At 33.5% G+C, this 13,279-nt stretch overlaps 1 long non-coding RNA gene across 1 annotated transcript; it reads right to left on the bottom strand.

The window, feature by feature from the left end:
- Positions 1-256: 256 nt before the first annotated feature.
- Positions 257-2,044, bottom strand: LOC126842579 (uncharacterized). The gene is made up of 3 exons (XR_007686358.1): positions 1,351-2,044; positions 1,096-1,284; positions 257-1,029 (listed from the first exon to the last, which is right to left on the bottom strand). It is a non-coding gene; the product is annotated as an uncharacterized LOC126842579 (long non-coding RNA).
- Between the last annotated feature and the right edge of the window lie 11,235 nt (positions 2,045-13,279).

The following is a 13,279-nucleotide window of genomic DNA, read 5'->3' as shown; positions in this document are numbered from 1 at the left end:
CAAACAATTGTGTTGATAAATTTCAACGACAAATATATAGTATAGTATAACATTTAAAGAACAATAATAATCTTTTGTCTGATAACATAAGTATTTAACTAATAAAATATTCATAAACTAATTATTAATACAACAATAAATTTAAAAATTACAAATGTTACTATTTTGAAAATATTCAATCAAAAATATTAAACAAAAACAATATCTATACATTTGAAATTGTTCAACTTCTATAATACTGATTTAAATTTTTTTCTTTTAACAATCGTTGGTAATTAAACAAATCTAACAAAATCAAAATTCAATAAATAAAATTAACTATAAGAATTATCTTAGGCAAGTTCAAAAAAATAATTTACTTGATTTACTGAATTCATTAAATACAAATTAATAGAATTACTACTTTTTAAAAGAGAGAATTATTGTATATTAATAAATTTGATATAAAATTTAACTTTGATAGCCAAATACCTGTGTCAGTTATAGCTAAAACTTTATGATAAAATATCCGTAATGTATGTCAGACACACAATATATGGGTTATATCATTGTAAGAAATAACTAAACTGAAAGCAGACATTTGAACTACCTTAGATAAGTTTAATCAAATAAAAATAATATACTTACATATTATTATAAATATTGGTATAATCAAGAAGCGATTCCTTGTATGTAGTAGTATGAAATTCATACATTAATTACTGATATTTTTAAAAATAAATGAAACGGGTATATGAGTATTATCAACCCACATACACAAATACATGCATTAATAATTATTTTAAGTTAACACAACACACTTTTCATTCAAATTGCTTAGTGTTGATATTATACATTCACATGAAAAAATGTCACATTAGAAATAAATGTTTTATACTTATAATTTACACCTTGATATATAATTGTAAGGTCTTAGGTCCGATTGGAAAGACATTTCCATAGCAATTGATATGTCATACTCAAAACCAATTTTACATGATAACATTGGTTTTTAAAAGATGAAATATTTTCAGTAAAAAAGCATTCAACCTAAATTAAAAAAGCTAATTGAAATCGTATTGTATTAAATTACCCATTAAACTCTAATAAACTTACCTATTAAATTAATGCTTTATATTTATAATTTACACCTTGATATAAAATTGTTAGGTCTTCAGTCTTGGGTCCAATTGAAAAGACATTTCCATAGTAATTGGTATAGCCTATTCTCAACGCCATAGATATTTCTGACATGATAACATTGATTTTTAAATGATAAAAGATTTTCGGAAAAAAGCATTCAACCTAAAATAAAAAAGCTAATTGAATTCGTATTGTATTAAATTATCTATTAAACTTTAATACACTTACCTATTAAATTAATGGTGTGTCCAAGAATGTAACGTCAAAATAAAGTCGAGAGCAAATATTATCAATTGATATATTTAAAAAATTATAAAATAACGAGTTATGACATAACTACAATACGCATGCTATCATATTTACTATAAAGTAAAATGTAAATTTACTAACATTTTTTAATTAAGTTTGCAATTTCTCATTTCACTAATGGAAAACGTGTGAACTTCGAAGTCGAAATTTGTTAGCGATGAGGTTATGTACAAATAATAAATATAATGCGATTTTGTACAAATAATAAAATATATTATGGGTACTGGTCACTCGATTATTCCGTGGTAACTGATGCATAGTTTAGATACTAGATTGTTATCCGAGATAACCAGCTAATGACTAGCTCCAGCTAGATTAGGTTAAAGTGTAAAGTCCGTTATCCGTAACAGTCTACCTTTCGTCTAATAATGTGTGGTTATTTATTATATCTGATTATGATACGGAATGCGTTAACATCAAATTATTATTATATTTGATGTGATGACCGTCGTAATAAAACTACTTGTCTTTGTCGAATCGAATGAAATTATTAAGAAATATAGACAAAAATTCAAATCTTTACAAAGTCATAAACAGCGAACAAATGGATGAAAATTAAAAATTCAAACGCTAACATTTTTTTAGATTTTTTGTCTTTATATTTATGGAATTTAAAACATATGTTCCCATTTGAAAAAACGAGGTTCGTACTTATTTAACGTATAAGGGTTGAAGATAAAATTTTTCTAAATATTGAAAAATGTAGCTAAATATGTACCTAAAATTTTAGGGAAAAAAAAATTCGCAAAATATTCATACTTTCAGAGAAAATGAGTGTCTTACGTTAGTTGGATCACCCTGTATATAGGTATACCTATATATATATATATATCGTTGAAAACTTCATACAACACAACCGAGTACCGGAAACGATACCGTTAGTTGATGTTAATGTTAATAATTGAATCAGAAAAGCATCTGTGACTCATAGAGAAACGATAAAAATCAATAACGTATTATACAGATGCATAGTTGAGTAAATAATTGTTTAATAATTGTCATCAGTTTCTAATTATCTGTAAAAATAATACAATAAATTTGAAATAATTTACTAGGAACTTCATACCCGTATAGGTAACATTTTTTCAACTACATTTTGTATTTGACTTATTCAAAAAACTTGAATAAGTAACAAGTAGTTTACTACACTAAAATTTCTTTGATGTATTTTTCAATACATTTAATTTTCTGTAATTATTTTCATTTGTTTTTTTATAAAAACATGTTTGATTTAACGATTTAAATTTTATATAAATATCCATTTATTTAATTTGTTAGCTGCTTTTGTTTTTAAATAATTTCATAATTAAAACACATTATTTTAATTTGTATTTCAATGAATGTGTAGTAAACTCAAATTGACAATACGGTTATGTGTGAGTCGGTTTTGCACCGTCTTACCTTCAGTCTACCATTCCAGACCTTAAGTCCAAAAAAGCTGAATGCCAAACAAGTTTCAATCCCTTAGAAGTAAAAGGGTAAATGGCTATACTAATCACTACAATCTGAGGCGTTCGTGTGTACTACAGTAGCAGATAAGATAAACGGACGAGATAGGCTAAATATAATATAATATAATGGGAAAGACGAAGGGGGAAAAAATGTTAATCAAATAATTAATGTCCTTGTCAAAAAGTTAATTTGCTTAAAACCAAAGTAAGAGAAAATAACAATTCGAGAAAAAATAATATAGAAATATGTGTACACAAGTTTTTTTAAACTTTTTGCAATTTTAATAATTTTTTTTTATATGTTCAATACATTAAAACAAGACCGTATGTGCTAAAAAAAAAAAAACAATTATATCTTACACCACGTTCCGTTTAAACCGCGTGTACCCACCTATACCTTGACGGCAACCCTTTCTGTATTTTAATTAATTAAAAAGGGGGTTAAAGAATATATATATATATATATATATATATTATATATATGAAAAAAAACTCGGACAAAACGGATTTTTTCATTCCATATTATTTATGTGTACAAGTACAGTGTCGCGTAACCTCCGCGACTTGACAACAATTCCTACCGACGTTTTCTTCAAAAAACACAAATAATTATCAGCAACAATCTTTACAGCGGATGCGTTTTTGAAGCTCTGACAATGTAAAAAGACCAACAAACAAAACAAAAACGACTACAACAGAACTACCCTGGTCACAAAGGGATTCCGGAGGGAGAGAGCACTCATAATATAGCCACTCGAACCCCAACGCTAAAATGTACATGTCAGCGCTAAAAAAACCGTCTTCCGGTAGTCTCTGTTTTTTTTTTTTTTTTTTACTATTATTATTAGGATCAAAATATTATAATAATAGACCGTCTCTACACATACACGTACCGTTCGGTCGAGTGGCTTTTTTTTTTTTTTTTGGGGACAAAACATGTGTTCTTCGCACGGTCCCGTGGACTTTGGGCCGTGGCTGTAGGTGACATTTGCACACAGACCTTTTCATATTATGTGTGTATTGTCGGTGTGTAAACAACCGTGTGTCAGTAGTACACGTCGGTGTACTAAAGTTTTAATTGCTTGTACACACACACACACGGATAAACGCTGGGGAGATCCGATCACGGTGATAACACGGTAATCAGCATGATAATGATATACCCGATTATCATAGTCCAACCGTCAATCGACATCGTGACGTTAAACGACAAGAAAAAGTGTCCACTGTATAGTAAAGAGGAGGTTTTGATAATATGTTTTTTTTTTATCTTGTCGTATTACTTTGTAAGCAAAGTAAAATGTCACACACACACAAAGATCTGGAAGTAATTCGAAGACATTTTTTTCTGTAAAAAGTTTATCATATTTTCTATACATATATATATTTTGTTTGTTATCTCTACACAAAACACAGTATTGGAAATCATTCGAACGAGTTAAATCTAATATAAATAGACGACCATTGATAACGGATATCCGCCAACAAATAGTTTTTAGATGATTAACAAATAAATAAATATATAAATGATTACATAAAATTTAATTTATCTCTTTTTTAAAATAAAAAAAAAATAACGCTCAACTCTGGACTGGATAAAACTATATAGTCAGTTCCCGGCAAAGTCAAGTTGTGCTTCCGATTGGAAAGTTTCTTTTCTACAAAGTTAATTTGTAAACAAATAAAAATTAATATTTTATCAGATAAAAACAATACATTTCCATTTTATTCGAAAACCATTCAACTAACCAAACCATAAGCTTTAATTTTTGTTTTTTTTTTTTAAATCACTTCACCTAAACATGATGTAAAGCATATTAATATTTCGAGTAAAATTGTCGATTGACTTGTGTTTTTTTTTTTATCGTTTCATACACTACACCTCCAACAGACTGTATCTTAGACGTTGTAATCCGACTCTGTATTATGTACATAGGTGTAACATTATTATGAATACTGTTACCGACGATGTCACATATTTTTATTATCGCCATCATTGATGTGTTAGGTTAAATAGCGCCACCGGCGTTTGGCATCCAATAATCGGTCGGGGGGACATATGATTCTCGTGAGACGCGTGAAAGAGTTGTTGTTGGCTAAGAAACATAAATAATAATAATAATAAGAAGAAGAAGTCTCTAAGGACAGTTTTATGTTATGTGTCGTCGTCGCTGTTGTTGTTGTTGCCGGATCGTTATGAAAAGATACATGTCTTGTGTTGGGAAGAATAAGAAGAAGGCTTGTGTTACGACAAGACGTACACAATTGATTAAAAAAAAAAAAAAACACCCAAATAATAATAAAAAAATAATGTCTTCTACGCGGCCGTAAAGGGTGTGTCACACACACACACAACAGAGTTATGACAATTTCAATCAATTGTGAATCGGCAGGGGATTTGTCCCGATGAAGGTTGTTCGTCCTTAGAGAAATTGAGACCAATTTGTCAGTGTCGACCTGTCTTCCTTTTTCGGGTCCTCCCAAGGACGCCTCTGGTCTGGCCTGGCCGGTTCACAATGACTTTTTTTTATTATTATCATCTACTATATGTGACGGAGCCGTTGCAATTAAAAAAAAAAAATGATAATAATAATGGTCTTTTTACCGTCGTACGACAGCAATTATTATTATTATTGAGATTTGGGCGGGAACCGATGCAAACCGCAGGTAGGTATGCCCTGGGCACCTATTACCACCTATCCGACACCTGTGCCGGTTCGGTCGCGTGTAGTCGACCTCGATAAGGGGCAAGCAAAACTGAGTTGTAAAAAATTCAGACGGTCAGACTATAAAATATCATCGGCGTGAGAGACAAGACAAGGAAAACCGATCAGTGACACTGTTTTATTGATTCCATAAGCTGGGACTTTTCCGAGCAGGAATCCGAACCGGTGACGATAAGTATTGAATTATATATACAGCATTTTTAGTTTTATAGCAACCGCCAAAGACAGCCTTTTAAATAGTCGTGGCCAGGCGCGTAGCCAGCAATTCCAAAGGGGGAGTGTTATCTAAAATATTTACTTCAAGTATAACTACACAAAATTTTATATTTTTTTGAATCTTACAATCATACAAATTTGTAATGTTTACATAAATTCAATTTTCATACGACGGGTTTTAATGGATAGTTCATTTATTATTTCTTCAGTGGTTAATATTATGTCATAGTGTTATGTGCATAGTACTGTACTTACCAGTAGATAACACAACGTTACAAGATAATGTCTAAAATAATATTGCAATACAATATAGATCATATGTAATCTAAGGAATACATATAATGCAGCTACACAGCTATTATTTATTTACTAAATAACAATCAATAATATAGATTGTAGGAATGTGAAATCATAACACAGCCGAGGGGGGTGTTACAACACCATAACACCCCCCTCTCTACGCGCCTGGTCGTGGCCAACAGTATATGAGTTAGTAAGTACGGTTTAGTTTGTTACTCGTTTAAGATGTCGCTATAAACAGGCCTAGTCCACGAGAGGTTACTGAAAAGCCCAATTGCTACTGCACAGCATGTTATGTGAATTAAAAAAAAAAAAGTTAAATACCTATTAAATATTTTTCTCAAAACTTATCACAAACATGTTTAATGTCCAATTGCGTTTATTGTTAAATCGTTCAATCTATCGACACGGACAAAATAATTGTTGTTAGTTTGCCGGAAAAAGAGAAACAAAGCACAAGTTTTTGATACAAGTATGATGTAGTACTTTATCTGAACAATATCCCTTGGAAATTTTAAGTCTATATCGTACTGAAGGGGTGAAATTTTCAAATCGTTGGTCTTTCATTATTATTCAGGCACGATTTCTGATTAAAACGATACTCTCTGAGCACCGGTCAGGGAAAACAGTGGAAAAAATTATATACAAATAAATTATTCGGATTTATTTTATTTTTATTTAATTACCTAAATAATTTTTTTTTTATAATCTATATATTTTTATGGATGGGGTGCTGCCGTGAGAAAACCCTAATGATTTGTGGTTGGCGCCCATGACCAATACGGGACACGAGTTTAGGCAATAACGCGCGTTGGCCGAGTATTGTTAGAGCGACAACATTATTGCTCTGAGAACCTAACCTATACGATATTATATTATAATAATTGTAGACGGATGAAAATATTTTGGCAAGACAAATTTGCCGTACCACCGATGATGATTTATTCTACTATAAACATGTCCGGGCTGAAAGAGCGTTTCGGATTTTATTGCTTTTTATTGTTTCGGCGCCCCCGCGGTCCGTTTAATCGCGTTCACCGTGTAATATTATTATATTGTTACCGGCCAAATTGTATTATTTTCCGAGCCCCCCCCCCTCCCCATACGGGGCCGCGTTATTTAAGTAGTCATGCTCGGCGGACCCTCCCCCCGACTAATGCTGTGCCGGCAATAAAATCACATGTCGTACAACAGAAATCGGTTCTTTCTCTGTGCACATGCACGTACCGAATTAATATAGTATCGTCCTATTGGCAGCCGCAATGTAATGTGTCGTGTCCGACAGTAATTATTTCCATTTTGCCGGCAAAAAAAAAAAAAAAAAACACATATCCCTGTGCAGATTACCATCTAAATCGGTTTCATCCAATTCTTCGTGTACCGTTTCACAGCCGGACTTTATCGGCTGGTATTCAACTTGTTTCAACACAAACGGTTCTCTTGGTGACACACAAGACAATCCCCTATAAATTTGCGTTGCACGGTCATAGTTATAAGGGACGGTTGATGAATATAGTAGCCCTTAAAGTTAAGCGGTGAATCATAAAAAAAAAAAATAATATACGATAGAAATTAGTTTTAAAAATTATGTAAAAATATGTTTGTACCATAAGTTTAATATTATATGTTTACACATCTTAAAACAAAACAAAACTTGGCACGTCGGATTTGTACATCTTTATAACTTAATAGCCGAACGGTCATCCCATTAAGTACTAATATTATAAATTATTATATTTTTTTAATTTAAAAAAAAACTGCCTTCATTCCTCCCTGTTTTACATAATATCATGATTTCTTTATTTTATATTTTGCAAGATTGCATGCAAGACCGGACTTTACTGGTTCTATGCCCCGGTTTTAATGATACAAAAAACATCTGTCACATTTTATTAAAACGATTCATTACAGTATATTTCTATTGTGTATGACATTTAGAAGAAAGACCCAATGTTTTTATTGAGACTTTTTTTTTTATGCATAAAGACTAAATAGAATTTAACCTTGCTAGAGCGTTATAAAGCTTTAGATCAATGTTTAAAGTATAACGCCTGACTAAAATAAAAATTAGAAATTTACTGGACAACCGTTTGTTGCTTAAACAATTAAAATAAACATTGTTTTAATGACATTTAAAATATGTACGTTATTTTCATCCATCGATAATATGAAAACAACAGCCGTGTGTTTTGCGGGAAACGTACATTTGTTGACAAAAAAATAAAAAATAACAATAATAAAAAATATATCTAACTCTGCGTTAAATACAACGATAGGACATTTTCCATTACCTCTACACGTGTACGCGTTAGTAGGTATTTTTGTCGTCTAAAATATATGTATATATAAAAAACCCTGATATAAATTTTAAAAAAGTCCGAAAAGCGGGTTCTCCCACTCCCCCCCCCCCCAATTGCCACCATTATACAAGGCAGGGCGTGTTTCTCTCTCTGTCTCTGCGGGTTTTGTAATATTTATATATATATATATTATATTAAAAATAAATAAATAGCCCTTCGCGGGACCAAAAAGAGTGGGCTGACCGAAAGAGAGGGGGGGGGGGCGGGCAGGGGAAATCCCAGGAGACCGTTGTTTTATTCGGCGGCCATGGGCGCAGAGGTGTGTGTAGGTATGGTGTGTATGTATATACAACAATAAATCAAAAAGTTAGCTTGCCATTTAGCATTTTTTTTTTTGGCCAAATTTATTATCACGTGCTAGCCGGCAAAACGGGGTCGGCCTGGCGGAGGGGAAGGCGGACTTGAGAGGAAGGGGAGGTTAGGTTAGGTATTAAATTTTGCCCGTTGAAGGTTTGTGTTTTTTATTTGCGTGGCGAAAAAAAAAAATGAATATAATATATATATTATAAAGAATGGCTTTTTACTCGGTTTTTTTTTTACCGTTCTATTTTTTTTTAACCCTACCCCGCCAGCGGCAGCACCGACCCTATTTAAACGATACTCTGTATTATGTTCCGCAGATAAGGCACATTCGTATTGTCCTGCTACTGCAGTAGTGTCGTCCCTCTCTTGTATGTGTTATATCCATATATATATTTATATATAATAACAACCCACCTCGTGTGTGTGTGTGTGTTATGTAGCACTCTGCTTACATATTATTATTTTATTTTATTGTTACGTATTATAAATAATGTATAAGTACTTGCTATTTTTTCCAAAACAGATATGCTCCCGCGCTACTAGTGTTACCTAGCTTTCCCCTCTCCTTCCCTCTTATCACAGCGTCACGTTTTATGTATGTGTATTGTGCGTATACTAATCTTGCAGTTTGTATTGGAATTTATTAACGGTTGAACAGACAATAACGTTATTGCTAGAAACAAATAATAATAATAATAATTATAAATTCGATCGTATCAGCTAATCATAAATTAATCGCTGTTTTAGTCGGTTGAAACGATCTCCCCCCCCCCTTCTCCTACCCCTCCAACCCTCATTTGGTCGTGTTCATTAATCAAATCGGCGCACGGATCGCAGGCAATAATTTAATCCCATTTGTATAGATGCTCCAGATGAACTTCTTATCGCGGTCAGGGAATCTATTCACGGAGGGTTAAAAATATCAGAAAACTACTCTGGTGATTCACCATCTATGTGCCAACCAGTATGTGTGTGTGTGTATTTATTAAACAATCAATTTAATAGCGTGACGTAATTTAACAAAAATATTAAGTTTTACAATTTTTTTTCCTTCAAATGTTTTGATTCTCAAAGTTAGGTACACATAAACGGGGCCGTCTAGGGAAGGACACAGTCTTATTTATTTATTTGTGTTTAGGCAGCAGGAAAATACTTTACTAGCTTAAAACGGTTCAGACACAGTTTCGGTTCATCACAGTTTTAGTACATATATTATTAGTATGTACAAATAACCAACACACTGGACCAGCAAATAATAACCAAAATTAAATCAACTAGACTAACCTACTTAACTAAATCGGTGAGTGTTAAGTGATAATAAAATACTAAAATCACTCGACTAAAGTACTGGCATGGTGTGAACAACAGGCTTAGTAACAAATAGCCGGTCGTGCCAATATTTAAGACAAAGCTAACACAAGTTAAAGCCACATATCTTTGCATATATTACACTTTTTAATAATTTTTCGTTTTCTCTACTTGGACCAATTTAAAACCAGCTTTTTACACGGTAATACAGACGTTTTAATTTGCTTAATCAGCAAAAATATCGATTTTATATTGTTAAATTTTAAAATTTCATAACTTTACTAGATGTTTATATAGGTGTTGGAGTGGGAGTAATATTATGAGTGTTTAGAAAAAACTGAGTGGAGAAGAACAGATTAACGAGATATATAGTAGTAGTCCAGTATGAAGTGTACAAAATGGAGACTGGTTTAAAGTCGTGGGCACGTAACAATAGAAATATGGATACAAACATTATGGATATGACTACATTACAAAATGCAATGCCATCCAAACCGTCTTGTCACTCAGCTACACTCAAAAACTCTTCCGGGCAATCCAAACCGACGCCTGAAACGAAACTGGTCAAGAGACTCACTTAATGTAAATTAACCTAATTTAAAATTTCTCATGTAAAGGTGGCTCTAATGTGAGCCTCCTCCTCACTGCCCTGTCATTGTCTCTTTTTGTTTCTCATCGCATAATTACTTATTGTACATATAGCTGTATAGATTGTAAATTTTCTAATAAACGTCCTAAAAAAAAAAAAAAATGTGCTTTACTGCTGTGTCTCTTTCGGTACGTGCCTCCGAAGGCGATCCGAAGATTTTGCCCTACAGTTTGCGGTCGTGAGTGTACAATGTATTGATACTATATCCGCGACTATTATATGTACATATAATATTATTATAATGGCCGGTGTTCTATTTTTCGGCGTTATAAAGTTATTAAATGTACTGCCGGGGACCGAGCGCGATGACCGAAAGTGTCGATTACCAGCCCGGGGGGGGGAAGGGGGCGGGTTTTCCCCTATTTTTTTTTCACCCCTCCTTTCGGGCCTGCCATGAGTATAAAATAGGATATCACGGGGCGGACGCGTGCGTTGTAACGAAATGGGATTTACATTATTATTGTTATATTATAGTAAGCACCGACCGACCGACACCCTTCGTTTTGTGTCGAAGAGGCCGCGTGCCGGTCCGAGGCCGTTTTCGCGGGCAGCCGATAAGCGCGCACCCGCCGGACCGCGGGGACGGACGTGCGCACGCCGCGCGCTAAATGCCGGCGATTAATCTTATTCCGTTTGCGCCCCCACAGACTCCGGTGGGTTTTTTTTATTTATTTATTTTTTACCCGAATGTACATTTAGCGCAAGAAGAAACGGTTTATATATATATACATACATACATATTTTTTAATTCGCTAATCCGCCCCCTTATGTGTGTACACCGCGCGTTGATCCGGTCAATATGCTCGTGTCGCCCGGCGGACAGGGACAATAGAGGCAGCCTGTGTACACCACCGAGTGTATAATATAATATCATATGTAATGTATACACAAAAGTCACAAAAGCCTTTTTGGGTGTGTGTTAACGCCGTTGTTCGGATTTAGTGGCGCGTAATGGACCGACGACGACGACGACGACGGTTGTGGGTGCCAGAACGGTGAATACCGAATTATATTAAACACACACACACACATCTTGAAAATCATTAACGTCGCGTGTCTACTTACATTTTGGATTCTCGGTTGGCACTTTGCCTTTAGTCACGGTTTATTAGCAAAAATATGTGCTCTGGGGTGAGACAAAGGCGACCGGCCCAAAGTCCATCCGGTCTTCTTCCCAACCGTGACAAAACACGATGATATGCAAAATCCGTCAACTACCTATACAAAATCACTTTACAACACAATGCTTGAAACAGGAATTGTACAAATATGTCGGACACAAATTTTGTATTTATACACAGCAAAGTATATAATACGGTTAATATGAAAATTGTAGACAACTTGCATTCAAGTGGTTTTAAAATCCACTGTCGATTTTACTGTATCCAATTTAGATTTAATATAGCTATATAAGATATTGTAAAACCCGAACGGTTGAGTTGTTTGGATTTGAACAGCTGTTTTGACAATATAATAATGTATTAGAATATCAATGCTTATATTCTATTACCTGAGATTGCTATTTCAAAATTAATATCGACTGTTTTTTAAGTTTTTTATTGTAACCACAAAGTCTACACAAAAACAATTGTGATGTACAATTTAAATATTAATAAATGACTATTAAACTTCATTTTGTTTTTTAAAGAACACAAACGATAAATAATTGTAAGTTTTTTTTACATTTTATTTTATTTTTAATACTAGTGTATACCAGACCGCAGGTGTTTGCAGGATTTTACCAAGATAGTGTGGGGAGGGGGGTTACTAAATATTATGTTTTTTGTATAGATATGTTGACGATAATCTCAAAGTCTTTACCACGTTTTTAATATTTCAAATAAACGTGTCGATTACTTTTCATAGTTACATTGTTATTACTTGCATACAGAATAATTGTATTTAACGGTTAAGACTATTGAGCGAGCAGACTACATCATGCTACGATCCAGGTTAGTAAATTATAATAATATTGGTTGTGACTATTATTGTAATCTTTTTAAGCAAATATGCTTTACCCTGTAAAGCCTTTCTGACGCTATCCCGCCTGTATCTTATGTGATGAGTCCGACTGGATTTTTGTACGGCACAGCACTGGCAAACGGCCGATGACGCAAAGCCGTTGATTCGATTAAGGGAGATAATCAAAAGTAATAAAATCAAGGCTGCTGCCGGTTTATCCGGATAAGAATCGAAAACAAGGGGTCGGTGCGCATAAAGAGATATTTAAAGTTGACAAACGCCGTCCCTGGAGTGATCCCCACTTAGGGGCATAAATAACCCGCTAAATCGGACGCGTTTGCAAGGGTGATGCCCAAAAAAAGGGGGTATCGGCCTTGCCATGTTTTCGCTAAATTACTTTTTGATCCCATCAATTGTGTGTGTACACATTACACACCGACGACCAGTAGCTTGGCTCCTTAGTCCTTGTACACTATATATATATATTATATATATATAGTCCTTGTACACTATATATATATATATATATACATACAGAGGGTTTGTTTATAACGATCACCCCCAGTCGGTATC

This window comes from Adelges cooleyi, unplaced genomic scaffold (assembly GCF_023614345.1).
Source record: "Adelges cooleyi isolate 19-005CV unplaced genomic scaffold, UGA_ACOO_1.1 ACOO_flye_CR_arks_rails_tigmint_CR_PRNA_55, whole genome shotgun sequence".
Classification (NCBI taxonomy): Eukaryota; Metazoa; Arthropoda; class Insecta; order Hemiptera; family Adelgidae; genus Adelges; species Adelges cooleyi.
This window is presented reverse-complemented; position numbering and strand designations above follow the sequence as displayed.